The 17,704-nt window shown below is 45.4% G+C and overlaps 1 protein-coding gene across 7 annotated transcripts in view; it reads left to right on the top strand.

Moving 5' to 3' along the window:
- The first annotated feature begins 300 nt into the window (after positions 1 to 300).
- The window catches only part of PLXNB2 (plexin B2), a 261,514-nt gene continuing 244,110 nt past the window's right edge, over positions 301 to 17,704 (top strand). For 2 of the 7 annotated variants that reach the window (XM_074592825.1, XM_074592361.1), the window contains exons 1-2: positions 301 to 411; positions 8,877 to 8,976. The gene's annotated coding sequence lies outside the window, so the exon portion shown is untranslated. Of the gene's footprint in view, positions 821 to 1,816; positions 1,949 to 8,873; positions 8,977 to 17,704 lie in introns of those variants that run through there. The other 5 variants (XM_074592723.1, XM_074592200.1, XM_074592278.1 and 2 more) reach the window with 4 other exon arrangements.

Below are 17,704 nucleotides of genomic sequence, written 5' to 3'. Positions count from 1 at the left end.
GCGGAGCGCCCGCGGGGCTGGGGGTTCGCCGCCCCCCGACGCCGGAGCAGCCGCCCCCGGCCCGGCCCGGTCCCGGCTCGGGGCTCCCCGGGAGCGCTCGGCCCCGCGGGCGGCCCCGCTCCGGCTCTGCCGGGCCGGCGGGCAAAACAAAGCGGAGACGGGGAAGGAAGGGAAAAGGGAGAGAAAGTGCGGCTCCTTCCTCCTCCCGGCCCTCCGCCTGGATCTCCCTGCGTGAGACAGCGCTGCCAGCGGATCCTGACCGGGGGCAGGGGGTGGAGAGAGGGGGAGGAGGAGGAGGACGGAGGGAGGGAGGGAAGGAGGGACGAACGGGAGCCTCTCTCCTTCCCTGGGCTGTTTTTTCAGTTTCCTGTCTCGCATTGTGCTCACAGCGGATATGTGCTGCGCCTACAGGTGTGTCCCCTCCTCGCAGCTTTTCCCCGGCTCCCCGGCGTTGGCTCCGGCTGTCGGGGGGTGGCGGCCGATCGCGACCGTCATGTGATGATTAATTTCTCTCGGGGCGGTTTCTGTCTCTCCTCTCCTCTTTCTCTTTCTGCCTTCCCCTCCCTCGCTCCCCGCCGCTCTCCTCCTTCCTCTCGGAGGTGGCCGCAGCTGCTGCCGCCTTCACCCTGACTCCGGCTGCTGTGGCGGCGGCGGGGCCCGCCGGGAGCATGGGCGGCCGCCGGGGGCTGCCGTAGCGCTTCTGCCCAGCCCGCCGCCGCCCGCCCCCGGCTCCCGGGCACCGCCGCTCCCGCTCGGGCAACTCGGAGGGTCCGCGCCCGCGGGGCCGGTTCTCTCCCGCCGGCGCCTGCACCTGTTGAAGGTAACGCAGCCCCCGACCCTGCCGCTGCGCGCCCCGGGATGGGTCTTGGAGGGGGGCGGGTTTGGCGGCGAGGTCCACCCCCCCCATTCCTTGTTATCCTTTTCCTGCTGGATCGCAGGAAAAACAACTTCCCTCGTCCTCGGCTGCGGCCCCCGGGGCCGGGGCGGCGGGGGCTTCCGCCGCGCTGCCCGCGCCCCAGATGGTTTTGGTTAAGGGGCTCCCAAGCGGCGGCGGCTCCGGACTTTGAGCTGCTTTTCCAAGCCGCCGCCGCCGCGCAGGGCTGGGGGGAGACGCGGGGCGGCGGCGGTTCCCCGCCCCCGCCCGGCAGCCGGGGAGTGCCGGTGCCCGGCCGGAGCTCCCCGCCGCTCCCCGCCGCCGGAGCGCGGCCCCGCTCCGTGGGGACCGGTTGCTCTTCGCGGGAGTTGGGCAACCTCCGCGGCGCGGCCGGGATGGGCGGCTCCGCCGTGGCGACTCGCCCCGGCCCGGCGCCGGCCCCGCGTTCCGCCGGCTCGGGCGTGCGGTCGGGTTCTCCCGCAAACGCGTTAAAGGCAGCTTTAAACTTTCTTTCCAAACTGTTAATTAGATACACTGTAGTCTGCTCGTGTTTCGTGCAGGCGAATGAAAGTGCGAGGCTGGAGAGGCTTGTGACTCAAGGCGTAGTTATTCGGGAGCTGCAGGACACCTCTCCCTTCCTTGTTTGGCTGGGCTGTACCTGTGACTTGTGACTTCGCCTTCGCCCGGACTGAGTCTGTCTCGGTGACGCCCGGAGGCAGAAGGGATCAATAACGGTTTGGGCCCTTTCTGGGTTAATCAGACGCTCGGGTGAATGTACAAAGAAGGAAGCATAAGTTTATGGTGTCTCTGAAATCTCATGGAAAAATAACATTGCCTTTGTCCGTGAATTACAATACTATGGTCCCGTCCCTGTCGCTGAGCTCGTCATCGAATGATAACTTGCTTGTGAGGGAACTTGATGCTTTTGTAACTAATGCTGTTACCTTGAATGTGATGATTAGCTTATTGAACACCAGAGGGAACTCTGAATAGGTAATTCATTCGAGGGAGATACATGCTTATTTTACTGTTTATGTTCTCATTACAATGGAATCTAGAAGGAAGCAAAGGTTGGTAAGTAATAGGCTGCTGGTATGTACCTAGGATTGGCTTCAGCTTGCTTTATGCTTCTTTTCTAAGGGTGTCAGCGCCAAAGCTGGGCTGAAAAATCTCTCTCTTTTTTTTTTTTTTTTTTTCTTTCCAAAGCTTGAAATATATAACTGGCCTTGTGGGAGTGGGGTTGTGTACCATGCTGTAGGCAAAGCAGCTGGGTGACCCGCTTGCTGCGAGCTGGGGAGTGAGATCGCACATGTACGTTGGGCTGGCGCCTGATGCCCAGCCTGCCTCCTGGGTCGCAGGGCAGATCCGGCACCCTTTGGGGTACAGGGGCTGCTGCCTGAGATGGAAAAGCCAAACACGCTTCCAGCCAAAACAAAAGGGAGGAAGTCTACTCCCGAGCCTGGCGTGGTTTGTCCTCCTTGCCTTGAATTCTTGCGGTTCCGAAGCCCTGGCAGGAACTTAGTCTGATTGCGCATGAAATAGAAAATTATCTTTCTTAGAATGTGTTACTTAAATCAATGCAGAAAGTAAACGATGGCTGTGGTTGGGAAAGGAGTTTGAATGGTTTGAATACCGAAAGCTTTTTAAATGATGTGATGTAACTGTTGAGAGGCTGGTGTCAACCCACCAAAATGCGATGCTGTGTTTTGTAGTAAAATGAACCCCCAAAACATGCACCCGAAGCCTTGGATGCTCGTGATAGTCTGTACAACAATTTTGATAATCAGACTTCTTTGATAACCCTGGATTGTTAATGACGTGGGAAGGATAGCACAATTAAGTACACTTGTGACTCTGACTTATGCTTCAGGAGCTGAAGCATCCAGCTGTTCATCCTGTCCCGTTGCCAGAGGTTACTCTGCCATTCAGCCTTGTTTCCTATTGGACTTCGAGCGTGCCAGAGGTTACAGCCTGGCATATGAATGTAAACGGCGTTTTATGGCCGTTGGTGTTGGTGTGTAATGTTGTGGAGTCCAGTGGCATGAGCCTCCTGTTTGTCCCTCTGTTCTGGCAGAGGGGCAAGGCAAGCAGCTGGGGTCTGCTACATCGAGCTGCAGTTGGGAACCGGAGCCCGTAAGCACCTACGTTCCTCTGAAATGGCAAACGCGACTCCAACAAAGCGCCTCGTATGGTGTCTGGGTGGGCAGTGGCAGCGGGGAGGCAGCTCTGCACAAGGAGAGGTTGGGTGACCTTCTCGGTAGGTCAGTCACAGCACGTGGGGTTCTGGGCTTCAGAAGGACGCAGCAGACAGCGCGCCCAAACAGCCCTCCTCTTCCTCCCCTCCTCCTTCATCCGTTCTGGGAATTAGCAAGTGAACGAGGGTTTGATTTTGTTTTTTTCTTTTAGCCAAGTCTTGCTTTGTCCCTCTACCTTAAAGACCTATTCTGTAAAATATCCTTACTGATGGCACAGCCCTCTTCTGCCTGAATTTTCCTACAGATGTTATTGGAAGTGGGATAAAGGCTTTAAATAGCTTTACAAAACTGGGAGCTGTTTGCCTTGCATGCAGAAGCTCCCTAAGAACAAATCTACATTTTGAAGGGAGATCTCTTCGTGAATGCTTATTATGAACAAAAAAAAAAATAATCCGGTGACTTGTTGCTAATGGGTTTGGATTCTGGCTTGATCTTGAGAAAATGATTTGCATGTTCATTTATTTTTATGAAGATGTAATACCAAGCATTTGTATTTCTGTAACGGCTATAATTTGGAACTTTTCATACACTTTTAAATTATTTATTGTATGAAGCACTGAAAGAAGATATTTATTACACTAGTGTCACATTCTGAATATTGAATCACAATTGTAAAATTAAGGTAACGAGCTTAAATTGGGGTTTGCAACTTTAAGCTCTTGCCAGCAAGCAGTTAATGGCAATGTTAACTGCTAGTAAAGTAATTGCTACCGTTCTTTTACTGTCATTTTGTTCTCACTTTCCTCCAGTCAGACTGTTTCACAGAGATATAATGAATATTCACCAAAATAGCTTGGCATTGTCACTTATGCAATTCCTCATCAGATCCAATGTGTTGATGAGCTAATGTGCACTTGATTAAACGTACTTGATTTATGCAAACAAAAACTGTAGGTCCTTCTTGAAGTAAAGTTAGCACCTGCACAGCTGTTAGTGAGATGAGAGTCTAAATAATTAAGATGGAATTAAGTAAACAAACAACCTCAATGTGGCGTTCCTCCTACTTCTTTACCTTTATCTTTTAGCTCAGTGCAGTAGTGGATATTTATTTTGTCTTTTCTGGCAGGTTTTCTCATGTGCCACGGGAAGTTGTGAAGCTTAGCTTATAGTGTGTGTGGGGGGTCCTCTTCTATTTAAATAGCTACCATTAGAATAAAAAAACTTTTTAAAAAGTCACTATTAGTTATAATAAAGCCAGGGATAACTGGAATTTGAGCAGTATTACTTTTAAGAGTTTTGTTTAAGTGTGAGGCTGGCTTGGACTTGACGTTGGTCTGTTAATCCTTGTTAAAAAAAAATAAAATAGACCAACACAGCCTGAGTAAGTCATTGAGGGGGTGTCAGTTTAAAAAAAAAAACAAACCACCAGTATTTGGATAGTAAGTGGTTTAACCTCCTGCTCTTTGCTTGGTCAAAACTCATGTCGGCAAAGTGGAAATAAGAAGTTGAAGATAGCCATTTTATCTAACCATCAGTGGCTTAGTGTTAGAAAAAGCTCTCTAACTGTCTACAAAACTGCTCGCATCTGGCTACAAAAAGAGGCCATGGAGTCCTTGCTCCTGGAGGCCCCAGAAGATGGGTGGAGCAGGGGGAGGGCACATGCTTGCCCTGGAGCGGCAGGGCAGACTGGAGAACTGTTCAAGGGACCTTGTGAGCTTAGGACTTATTTTCTCGAGGCAGATAGCAAATTGTTTACCTGTTAAAATTAAGCGTTTCTCATTTTTGTCTCTGCAGTGAAGTCTCTGGTAATATTTAACTTTTAGATCTCGCTAAGTTTCTTTCCTTCTCAGATGGTTGAAGGAAGACTGACTTCTTGACGTAACGTCCAGGAGTGCCTGTGCTTAACGAATGTTAGTAATGATGATTAAAAAAAATTCCTAGCGCAAACTTGATGACCAGCCCCTGCTCAATTGCTCAGTCTGAGGCTGCCATAACACGGGACAGAGTCTGTCCCCAGAAATGTGTCAGCAGAGGCGTGGTCACCAGCCATGTGCTTGTTGGTACGCTTGGTTTCTCTTTGGAATTTGGCTTCTGGGAGCCGGCGCCGGTCTGGATTGATGATTAGCTCCATGAGAAGCTTTCTGGGCTTGGGAGCTTCGGCGCTCAACAGCGGACAGAGTCCACCTGGTGCCTTCTAAGGCATTTCCAACCTGGCTCCACCTTTGTGGTTAGCTTCCAAGTTTCTGCCTTTCCGGGGTCATGTTCGACATGCCCTCTTCCACCACCTGCCCTAGGGCAAACAGCTTTGCCGTCCTGGAAACAAGTGAAATTAGGAGTTATGATTTATTTGATGGAAGTGTGTCTTCTCCAAAAGTTAGTTACCTAATGAAGACCTTATTTCTAGTGTTTTGCTTGCTTTTCTTGTTAACTAGCATCACTAATTTAAGGCCACGGGTAAAAAGTGGGAGCATCTTGCACTGAATGGATTTTGTATTACTTGACAGTCACAGTTTTCTTTGTTGCAGATGTGTCATCTTTCTTTCTTTCTTTCCATTAAAGTTGTTTAAAAGCCTTCTCAGACCTGCAATGAAGCAGGAAGCTGTGGAGAAGCTTTCCCCTCAGCTGTCCTTCCCCTGCTGCTGTGCTGGACCTGCACAGGGAGACCTGTTAGGAGCTCTCTGCCAGGTTAAGTACATCGGAACTGCCCGTGATCAATGTGACTTTAAATAAAAATCCATGGTATTTTTAGCACTTCAACTGAATTGTTACAGATTTTGCCTTATTAGAACAAGCTACGTTCATCCTTATTGCTGAATAGACCTGGCTAGCATATTTCTGGTTAAGCTGGATTAGATCTTCATGTCGATTTGGATCGAAGGAAGCTCTCATAAACCTGACATAAATCTTCCTGTGTCTGGAGGGATCGTTTGGGTGGTAGCTGGATCTCCTGGAGAAGTGATGCAGAAATCAAGATTTCTCACATTTCAAGCTTAACCTTCTGTCTATAGTAATTGACTGTGCTTTAAATATGTAGAAATTTCAGAAGTGAATTCTTCGCATCCTTTTCCCTGGGGCTCTTGTTTATCTTCTAGATAGTTTAAGAAGAGATAGTACCGCTTTCTGACAGGTGTATGTAAGAGCTGTATATAAAGAAGATCTAGCTCTTTACCTTCCTAGGTGCATTACTATTTAGAATTTATGAAGGATGAGTCCTTTAACCAGTGTTTGCCCAGTGAGAAAATGGTGATTATTCAGATGTATGCAGCCATAGAAAGAAAGTAAAGGGCAGAAAAAGTGAAACACATTGATTTGGCAAAAAGGGTGCAACTGAAATATGAGGTGAGGTCTCCTATCCTGAATCAGAAATACAATTTAATAATCGTTGGCTTGGACTTAGCCTAGGCATACACAGCAAATAAAAGCTTCTTTCCTGAAGACATATAGTGCTTGAAATGGTTAATAGTAGTAGGCTGTGGTTTCCTTCAGCTTGTAATAGTTAGTCGCTTCCCTTTAATGGATCTGGTTATGCTCATTGCAATTGGAAGTCCAAAATATGCAGCTTCTCTCTTAAATACATCAGAAGACCGTTAATTTGTCCTTCCTTAATATGTTGCCACAACATGTGTTGAACTTACGTGCTATGTTCATTTAATCAGTATGGTTGCAATGAACTTAATGTTGGGCCTGTTGCAATGAAAGCAAGAGTTTAACCTCTTCTATTTCCAGTCTTGTGGGATTAGTGAGTAGTTAAAAAGAAAAAGCTTTAAAAAGTTTTTCTGTGCTATTTTGATTCACATCATCAGCAATTGGACCTTTTTCCGCTCATGAACTGATTAACAGCCTGTGTGAACTGTAGTTGGGATTGCGACGCATGCATATCACTCATACTTGTATAAATTACAAACCTAGAAAAGCAACTGAAATGGGTGGCTTTTGGGATGTTTATTTTTCCTCCCAAACATGCTAAATGGAGGTGGTTTTGTCTGAAATGCTTTTACTCAGGCAGGAAGTGTCTTTGTGAGTACTCTGAAGAAGTTTTTCAAGAGTCAATAACTCTACAACCACGAAGCTGGCTTCGTGACTGGAAATATATATATCTGCCGTGTGCTCCAGATGTTGTCTCCTTCTGCCCACCCAAGCTGTTGAGATGAAAACCCAAAAGACTTCACTTGCCTTCGCAATCCCGTAGCACTAAATGGTGGTATGGTAGGAGTTTACTTATTAGTACATTGTATAAAACTCCAGAGAGATTATGTTTATTAACAGATGACCTCTTCATTTGACATTTAGCTGGGGGAAGATCTGGAAGCATTTCACAGTCCATTGTGCATTTAATTCAGTGTTCAGTAACATTAGTGAAAATGCAGGGCAATATTCTTTTGGGGTTGTTTTTGTGTTTGGGGTGGCTTGCTTTTTTTTGTTTGAGGGTTTTTTGGTTGGGTGTGTGGTTTTGTTTGGGGTTTGGTTATTTTTTTTGGAGACTGTCATTCAGAGGAGCCATCAAGTCTTGCAGTTGTTTGACCATCTCACTCGGCTGTTGCTCATGGGCTGAACAAACCCTTGGGCTAAAGCATATCTTATCCTGAAAATACTGAGAAAAAGAGAATCCATCTTTAAGAACGTTGTTCCTGTTTATTTCTCCCTGTTCAGATTTAGATCTCATTTCTAATAGGAGCCTTCTATACTTTTGACTTGCATCTGTTGGTCCCTTTCAAGTCTTCTTGTGGCTCTATTAAAGCGTTTTTTATTGCTTATTTCTTGCTCAAAGATGATCAAGCAAGCTGTCAGTTGTCTGTGTGGCTTATCAGAAGGACTGAATCTTTAAATCTGATTATACATAATGCTTTTTTCCCCCCTCTGGATGCTAATTGTTTTTGCGCCTCTGCTCTGCATGTTCTCTAATTTTCAACGTCTTTTTTTTTTTGAGCATCAACCATGGGGCTGCACGCAGTATTTCAGTGTCATTCATTACCACTGCATACCCCGTCTGACCCCATTCAGTATTTCCGTTCGCTGTCATATCTTTGCATCCATGAACAACATTAACCCTTTTAATACCAACAGAAGCTCTGAGCATGATGCTTAGTTGCATGGCTATGATGATCTCTGTATCCCTTTTGGTCTCCTTGCTTGTTAAGGTCATGGTCCTCTGATTACGCAAACCTTACCTGCGTTCCTTATTACTGGGTACATAGATCTGCGTTCAGGTATCTTAAGACTATTTGGGCTGGAATGAGCCCAACTTGATGAGTAATTGAGATAACTGTGTATTACTTCCTTTCTATTTTTATTTATCATGCTACTAAACCATATAATCCGTTAATTTTACCACCAAGGACATACTTTTTTCCAGGTAGCTAATAAAACAGTTAGGTAATACACACCATAATTCCAGTCACTGTGAACTGCAAAAGGAGCATTGCAGTTGCATGGTGGCGTTACTCAGTAGTGACAACTCTTTTGAGGTCTTTCAGTTAACTAATTTGTCATCTATTTGGCCTATATATTTTGATATCCTGTGGATTTGGTGTTTGGTGGCTGTTATGACCCATCTTTAAGTCTTCAATTGCTGTATTCAGTGTGAAATCAATAGATTTCACCTTCTTTACTCCTCCCCCTCTTGCATTTACATAGATGAAAACGAGACATTTTCTACAGTGTCTTGAGATGCCAGCCCCAAAATGAGTCCTTGCTTAGGGGGTACCCATAAACCCGCTGAGCGCGCTATTTCTCTGTGATGGCACGTGTTGCCCAATCCCTTGTCTTATGTCTTCTCTGAAGCATCTTTTCTGTGTCTCTCCCAGCAGGAACAAGTACACGTCAAAAGGCACTTCATCCTGGAAGCTATTTGCACAGAAGCCTGAGCCCCAAGAAGTCCCTTTCACTAGCGGCGGTCGCGCTGCTCAGGTGGGCTAAGAACTTATTTGGACTGAGGTTTTATGGGTTTTGTTTTGGTTTTTTGTGTTGTGTGGTTTTTTTTGTTTGTTTGTTTTTTTAACCTCCCTTTCTTCTTCCAAAGCAGCATCTTGCTCACTTGAGAAGGAGGGGGTCCTCTTGTAGAGCACTGCGGTGCAGTTGGCTTGGTGCATCAACAAGAGCGATGGCCGCGTGGGGTTTACGTGCTTTGGGCTTAGGTTGAAATATTATGGCCTCAACTTTAGTGCAGTAATCTGGCATGAAAATGTATTTACTTTGTAACTGTCCTGGACACTGTCTGATTTAATAGTGATTTTTATGCGAATTTTTGTACCTCCTGGACCTGTAGTGTAAAATGACATTAAGCAACTTGTGCGTGTGAATCATCTCCAAGGTAACTTAGTTATCAAAACATAGTATCTTAATTGCTCAGAGTAACGCTTTCCACTTCTCTAATTGCACTTTTGCAATCTGTGTTGCTTATACCGCCGCTGTTCAAATTATTGTGTACAGGTGTACTCGGTAAGGACTTTCCAATTTACTTTTCCCAGTTGTAGCAATTAGTTATTATCTTTTCGTTTTGATCTCGAGGCCTGTAAAATAAGTGAGTAAATGTAAACAGCATCCTTGAAACTAAACTCTTCACGGTATTTTTGCCTACTGATAATTTGAAGAGGCAGCCTGCGTTTTTTTGTTGTCTGTGGCATAATTAATCTACTTGAATTATACTCGAACGGCAGCTCTGATATCAGAAGAGGGTTTAGCAGCCTTGGAAGTTAGGAGCTCTTGAATGAGGCAGCACTGAAGAGTTCCTGTACGTTATTACTCAGCTTGTTGGGAAAAGAAAAGACTGGTAAATTTGTGGCCAGAAATGGCTATGTACATGCTTCCTTTCCCTCCTTCTCACAGACTTTTCTGTTTTACTCACGCCTCTCGTGTACAGTAACTTGGCAAGGCCGGTTGTTTGCTGCTGTGTCTCTGTCCCAAACTGAGATGCTTCTACACCGTGCTAATAATTCATTGGCATCGGTCAGACAAAACAGGCGTATCTGCTGGAATACCAGAAGTCTGGGCTGCTTTGTGTGTGGGTTTGGTGCCTAAAGTGCCCTCTGTGCTATACACCGTAGGTTTCTTGACTGAGGACTTCATGCGTTCTGGTTTTGTTTCTGCCTTTAGCAAGTAATTTCCTTTCTCTCTGATCTCTCTTTTTATGTTTTTTATTTTGGTATTGCCTCTTTGAGGGGGAATTTTGGGGAATCTGTAGATGAAAAATACAATTTAGTGGTAGTTTTGTCATATATAAGTAGGGCAAGTGGATGCTGCAGCATTCCTATGTCTGCAAGCTGTCCTATGTCCTCTCCCCAAAAGCCCCTATGCAAAAGCAGACCTGCAGCCCCAGATTTCTGGGCTTGAGCAAAGCCTTCTACAAAGTACTTTCACATCAGGCTCTCTGTACCCACGAGAGGACTTGGCACAGGGCAGCGTTTCTGTTCCGAGTGGGTTCGGAGCGTGCACAGCCCAGCATTTGGTGATAGGAAGTCTTTGGTGGCAGCTCTGCTGTAAGTAATTCCTGCCATCGTTGGCCGAGAGCTGCTTCGTTGTGCTACCATGAGTGTTTTGTGGAGCTATGAACTGGACAGGAGAGCTCATCTGGCATTATGCTAGATTATATGTAGTTGTTATATGGCTTTGGGGGAAAAAAAGAAAAATATTTAGAGGTTTCACTGCATATCTGATGTGTTTCACAGCAGGGCCCTGCAAGCACGTTATTTTGCAATGTTGGATTGAGAAGCTGGAAGGCCAAAAAAAAAAAAAAATTCAAGACCTACTTAAACTAATTTTGTTGCCAAATTCTTTGTGTTACCAAGCCCCGCCTGTGTCTGTAGCTCTCTTCTTTTCCTGCCCATCCCCTCCTGGGTGGCCTTATTAGTCGGGGAAGAGGAGAATTTTGCAAACAAAGTTCAGGTGTTGATCTTGTGCTTTCAATAGCAGCCATGCCCCCATGTAGCTTGGCTTCCATTGGGAATAATATGAGGTGGCTTTCAGCTGAATACAGCCGGTTTGCATAGAACTGGCTAGTGCCTTTATTCTCTATGGGTGCCCTAAATATCGTGTCCGTATGTGCTTTGTGGGGGAGCTTTCTTGGTACCTGTTGGTTTTCTTTCCGAGTTAATGACCTCCCGTGCACTGCTGGCGTACTCCGTAGTGTTAACCATGCACATAGTCATTTCCTTTTCCCTCTTACCTCATTTTAGAAGACTTTGCTCTTGAATCTTGTAAATGGGGTGATAATTTCAAAGCAAACAGCTTCCAGTCCTTTCTTGCCAACTTCTGCCCACAAGGTATGCAAAGTAAACAGCAGTTAGGAAATTAGTTATGTACCTTCCCTCCTAGTGCAAGGCATCCCAGGATGGCTCGTAGCTCTTTAAGCAATGAATAAAGGGAGAGAATGAGATTGGTACACCCAAGTTGTGTTTTAATGTATGGAGCTATTGCACAGATCATTCACATTCTTAAGAAGCTTTAGGAAAACCTTGTAAAATGTGAGGCTTTAAAAAAACACTCCACTATTCGTGTATTGAACGTAAAGATGTTTTATTGCTTACGGGAGTGCAAAAAAAAATCAAAATATCAAGGATGGGGTGGAAGAAGTATAGACAAATTCCTTCACATATAAAAAAAGAACTTTGAAGCAGACTTTACCTGAGTATGAGGGTTCTTACCTTTGTTAGGCTCTTGGAGGAATCTTAGAAGGATTTCCAGTTGCTACCGTGACGTTTTTTGGTTTGATTTGGAAACCGTGGGTCTGGAGGCTGGAACGGTGGGTACACAGCAGTCCGCAGGGTACTATGGCTGCAACAGGATACGCAGATTTGTGTATTTGCTCAAAGAGAGAAGTGTAGGCAACTATTAAAAAATGTGACTTTAAAAAGTTGATAAAGAAATGGTTAACATTTAATATATTTAGCTCCAGCCCAGTTACTGAACAGCCTTTGCCAATTGAGCAATAGGTAAATTTGTTAAATGTGAAAACTCGACCTGAGGTTATCGACCCGGAGGCTCAGCTACAAGGGGATGGCGCGGCTGTAAAGAGGAATAACCATTATGTGATCTCCTCCAAATGAGAGAGGGCAGGTCCCGAGTGTACGAGGCTTGCAGGAATTCAAATCAACAGTCGAATTATAATCTAATGAGGCCGGGAGCAGAAACACAACTTCCATTTAAAGCTCAGGCGTGTGGCAGCACAAGTAGAAAGCTGGAGCCCACCCGTCCCAGAAGAAGACCCTTCATTAGCAATTTCACTCCCTTGTCATGCTTCGAAAGGCAGTATTATAACCCAGGGCTGTTCTCCTTCACAGATTTCTTAACACTTCATAAAAGTAGCTATATGCGTGGAGTGCTCTCTACTCCTTTTCAGAAACAAGGTCTCGGTTATTTAAAATAAAAAATAAATTGTATGTATTCTATACAACATGTGTAATATATTTTATAGTTACAATTGATGTGTTTTTAAAGGAAAATATGCTCTGTTATGTGAAAACTTTCCCTTCATGTTTCCCAAGTGAAGGTTTTGAAACTCGCTGAAGGTAGGGCTTTTTTAATAGAAATTCCTTGAGTAACATAAATGTTAACTCAAAACACCTGAAAGAATGTAGCATTTCTGTCTTCTGGAATATTTCAGTTGTACTTGTGCCAAATTCAGAGCAGTGAACTCAGCTGTAAGGGGCTAGTTTGGCTGTACTTGTAGTCCCTTGACTGCATGAGCTGAGTAATTTATTATTTTTTCTAATACAGATTTAATGTTAAGCTCTTATGTTTACCTGAAAGGACAGAAAATACTACAATTTGAGTAAATTCTATATATATGTATATATTAGCCACAAGGAAAGGATGATGTGTTCTTGGAATAATTTCTTTTTAAATAGTTGTTCTTCAATAAAGCATGAGATCAAACATCCCAAACCACACAGTAACTTTTTTTCCTCTTTAGTTCAAATAAACCTCACCTCAATTGACTTTTTTCTTTTTTTTTTTTTTTTTTTTTCTGAGTGAAATTATGAATATCTTCTTTGCAAACCTAAGAGAGGCGAGGAGTTGAGGTAGCCTTCTGCTTACCTTAGCCCCCATGAAGCAGTGACTGCTTTGTGAGATTTGACTCAGCATCTGCTTTTTACCTGTGAATCGTTAATGAGGTTAAAGCTGTCCAGGTAAATGCAATTACACATGCGATGCAGATCGTACCAAAGCCAGGAGATCAGCAGTCTGGAAGCTTTGTGGCTGAACTACAAATCATCAGAGTAACCTTCTTTTTAGTACATACCCGTTCCCATTCTCTCCCCATCTCCTGGGGAAGAAAAGGCAGCCATAGTCAGTGGGACAGACTGTACCTTCGTGGCTTACATTGTGCAAAGATCAGCAAGCCATGTAGGAATGCAGATTTTTATTTTTTGTCCCCTGAGTGGCTGTTTGAATGGCTTTCCTCTTGCTCTGTGGTCAGAGAAGACAATGTCTTACCTACCTCTCTGTCACAGTTACAATAGCTCCTTTTTTTGCAGAGTTTAAAGATGGTTCTTTTTTCCTTCGGATTGTGTATGCTGAGTATAGTGAGGACAATATGTTTCTTTTTCGTCCTTTCTTCTGGAGAAATCTGGCAGCATATTGCTGAGTACTGGGAAGGTTGGCTAATGGGAGCAATCCTTACAGCCGCTTCATATTATTTGGCTGTTTGAAGCAAGGGATAAAAAAACTAGATGGCCTCTGGGTTGGGTTTTATCTCTTTGGTGTGATGAGGCTGCAGATGTGAAAGTTTTGAGAATGCTTTAATATTTTTCCTGTTTCTAATTCTAGTTACTAATATCTGTGTCCTACTTAAATAAGGTGGACCCACGTACCTCAAACTGAATAGCTGATTACAAGAAAATCAGATTGCTTTCCTCAAGTGAGCAGTTGTGCAAACTCAAAACATACAGAAAAGATGAATTAACCGAAGGTGTGGAGATGGAGCACACCAAACCTCAAGCTGCCTGCGGGCAGGGTGTACTTTTGAGAGAGAAATTCACTTTCTCCTTTAGATTAGAAAGAAAGGGGGATTTGATCCCCTGTGAAGGTGGAAAAAGCATGATGCTGCTTCATGCTCCCACTTGGGAGTTCTTCATCATTAGATCCTTTTTCAGAAAAGGAGCTGGCTACCATTTTCCAGGAGAGCAAAGTGAAGGACGAGGGTGTACTTATTTGCCCAGGATCAGGACTGGGGGTTTATCCCCCAGGCCTGGCAGATCCAGGAGTAGAAATCGTGTGTGCAAAGGACCCTCTAGGGTCTCCTCCTGGCTGAAGAATGACCCTCAGGTGGTGGTTTGGACTTATATTGTACATAAATTGTATAACTTCAACTAACAAGAACACACTAAGATTACACCGAGTGGATGTTTACACAAGAAAATTAAATTGTGAGTCTGTACAACTGGGTCCGATTAAAATAAAGTGTCACCACATCAATCATGAGCAGAGGCATGCGAAGGAAATCCTCTACCAGCGTTCCTCGGGAGCGCTGCAAATGCCTCGCTGTTCCTGGAGTGCAAAATCATTCCTCTCCCCTAAAGAGCATCCAAATGCTTTTAATATTGACCAGGAGATTAAAAAAGCCCAAACAACTAAGCGTAAAGCTTGGATCCTATTACTGTATTGAATAGCTATTAATATGGCTGCTGTGGGAGAAGTGGCAGGAGAGGAAGCGCAGCTGCCTATAGCTGCAAACTTCAGAGCTTCTAAAGTTTTAAAATGCTCCTGCTGCTTCCTCCCACGTCAATACTACCTGCCACCCTCTATTTGTATTTTGTGCGTTGACTTGGGAAAAGATTTGATTTGACCCTACAGCACAGCTTGAGGAACCGGCTGTGCAGAATATTAATATCTGATCTTGTTTCATTAACATCAATTTCAGGCATGCATTCCAGAGGGGGTTAATATTAAGCTGTTTTTAACCGCGGCAATATTGTACAGATTCCTAGACCGAATGCACCAGCTGGTTTGCGCTAGATTTTACGGTGCAGGAGACAAGAAACAGGCTTCCTCACGGAAAGGGAACGTGGCAGCGGAAGTCCTGGAAGCGCGGGGAGGCTGTGGGCGCTGGGTGGGATCTGGCAAAGGCCAGGCAGGAGACCAGAGGGATGGCTGGTCTTGGCTGTGCTCTCTCCTTGGATTCTGACACTGCTGCTCGCCTCAGGTTCTTCATCCAGATCCCACCTCGGCTCGCTTGTGGACTCGTGTTTGCCCGTCTCCCATTGCGAGTCCGCAAGCTTTCAGCAGGGACGTGTGCCTGAGCTGGCTTGTGGCCACCTGCCCCGCTCCCTGTGCCCACCGAAACCAGCAGTGGTTGTGCGGCCACTTGCTGGGCATTGAAGCAGCCATTGCAATGACCTGATCTCTTGTGAGACCGCTAAATGAGGTCCTTAGACATTTTTTATTTTTTTTTAATTTTTTTTTTTTTACAATTCAGATAAGCAGCCTTGGAAGAAGTGAATGAACCATATCCTTCTCTCTTTCTCCGCTTTTTCCACCACATAAAGTGGCATAATTAGGTAGCAGCTATATTGTTTTACAAATGCCTCTATGCGTGAAATTAGTGTGCTTCCAAAAAAAGCCCTAAACCAGGAAGGCTCTGCAATGTTTGTTACAGTAAGTTAGGCCTGTGACATTCTATCCTCTGAGAAATATTCCTGCATAGGATCTAGTTATCCAGTTCGTCAACATGCATAATTTCTTCCACTACTCCTAGCTTTCAGTCGAGATCGGATTTTGTGAAGATGTCTGCAGAGGAGTTTTATGTATTGAGCCATACGAAAAGGTTAAAAAATTGTTATCGCAGGAGCCGTGGAAAGCTATAACATAAACGCTCGCTGCTTTAAAATATGAAAAAATGGTGCCTTTTAAATATCAAAGGGATTAGTATTAATCCAGCACTTGTGATTTTCTTAAATCATGTTATTTGCATAATAATACTCACCACCTGCTATATCTTCAAAGCGCTTTTCAGGCATTAACTAATTGATCTTTGTAACACCCCTGTGATGTAAAGACCTGTTATTATCCCCACTCTGCAGATGTGGAGACCAAGACCCAGAGTAGCTGAGGGAACTTGTTGGGCGCAGGGCTGAGGCGGTGGCATCGCGGGCGCCGGGTCCCTTTTGTCACGTCCTCCGGCCGTTCCCGCTCACAGCACTTCCAGGGGCAGCCGCGCTTTCTTCTTGCCTGCTTTTATTTCAGGACAAAAAAGGCACTGAGTTATTTCTTTGTGTCTTTGGAGGGATATTGTTGGGGGATGTTTTCTTGTTTTGATTTTTGAGGGTTTTTTTGCTAAATGATTTTGCTCTGGTTTTTAGTCACCCTATAGTCAAAGACACGTTAGACGGAAAAGCTTCTTACAGCTCCTTATTGTCTGTGTGCACCACAGCGATATTTGTTGAGAGCTTTTAAGCACATTTTTCTTTGTTCCGGACTCAGTATGGTCTTGCTATTAGGAGCCTTTTTTGGTCAAATTTGCCCCTGCTTGTCAGAATAAGAAATTACAAAAACGAGAAGTGACAGTGTGAGTTGCCCATCGTTATGAGATCTCACTACCTGTTCCCGTCCCGCGGTGGCAGTGAGCGGCAGTGCCCAGGTGCTGCCAGAGGAGCAGCTGGTGTCCGCAGCGAGGGATGCTCGGGCGGTGGGAAGCTGGGGCCGTGCTGCTGCCGGGACGGCAGTGCCTTCCCTCCCTGTGGGACATCTGCCTCCCGGTTTTCCTGTGCTGTGTGTCTCTGGGAGTCACGGGCGCGCATTGTCCCAGCCCTCGGTGGGTGGCATGTGGGTCCCCCTGACCTCCACTGCCTTCAGACCAGAGCTTAGTAAAACACCGGGTGGGCCTTGATAAGTGTCACATACGTGGAGCAAAAATAGGGCAAAAAATGGAGGACGGGCAGGTGTCACACACCGAAGTCAAAGAATAGATATTAAAATCTCTTTCACGGGTAATAATCTGAGTGGGAGTTTAAAATGGGGTATTAAAAATATATATTGCGGTCTCTTTCATCTGGCAATGTCACTTTAATACTTAGTGCGAGGGCTTAATATTAAAGTGTATGGATTTGTTTTTACAGATGTTTCAGCAGTGTTATCTCCAAGCAGGAAAATAAATCTTGGTGGTGGAGCACTCGGAGCCCATCAGCGCAGGCTCAGACTAAACCATAGGAAAAGCCCGTGTCACGCCAGATTTCAGGAGAGGATTTTGGATAACGTATGGTTTCCCAAGTGCAGTGCCCGGGCCCCTGCGAAGGCTGCAGCGGCAGCAAAGTGGCAGATTATGTCAACAAGTTAAGGACACGGTTACATAGATTGGCTGTAGTTATTTGGCTAAGCAGGGGGCTGGGGGAGGCGAGGAGGGGGAGCACAAGTCACTCTGAATTCCTTTGTACTCCGGCCGGGACAGATGGGCTGTAATCTCTCTTCACGGCACAAATTACAGGGTTTCCAGACCCTCAGATGCTTGTGGGTTGTTGGCTTCTTTTCACTCCCTCGAACGTCATTTCCATACAGCCTGTGTTGGCCCAGGGCACAAACAGATCTGGCGTCAGGTGAGAGTGTCCCTTGTCCCGTGAGGTGCTCTCTCCATGTTTTATGGCATCTTCAGGTGAAAAGGATGAAAGCAAAGAGTCCCCATATGAAACGCTGCTCAGAGAGAGAA

Source organism: Larus michahellis, chromosome 1 (genome assembly GCF_964199755.1).
Source record: "Larus michahellis chromosome 1, bLarMic1.1, whole genome shotgun sequence".
Taxonomy (NCBI): domain Eukaryota; kingdom Metazoa; phylum Chordata; class Aves; order Charadriiformes; family Laridae; genus Larus; species Larus michahellis.
The sequence above is the reverse complement of the archived record's forward strand: the minus strand, read 5'-3'. Positions and strand labels throughout refer to the sequence as shown.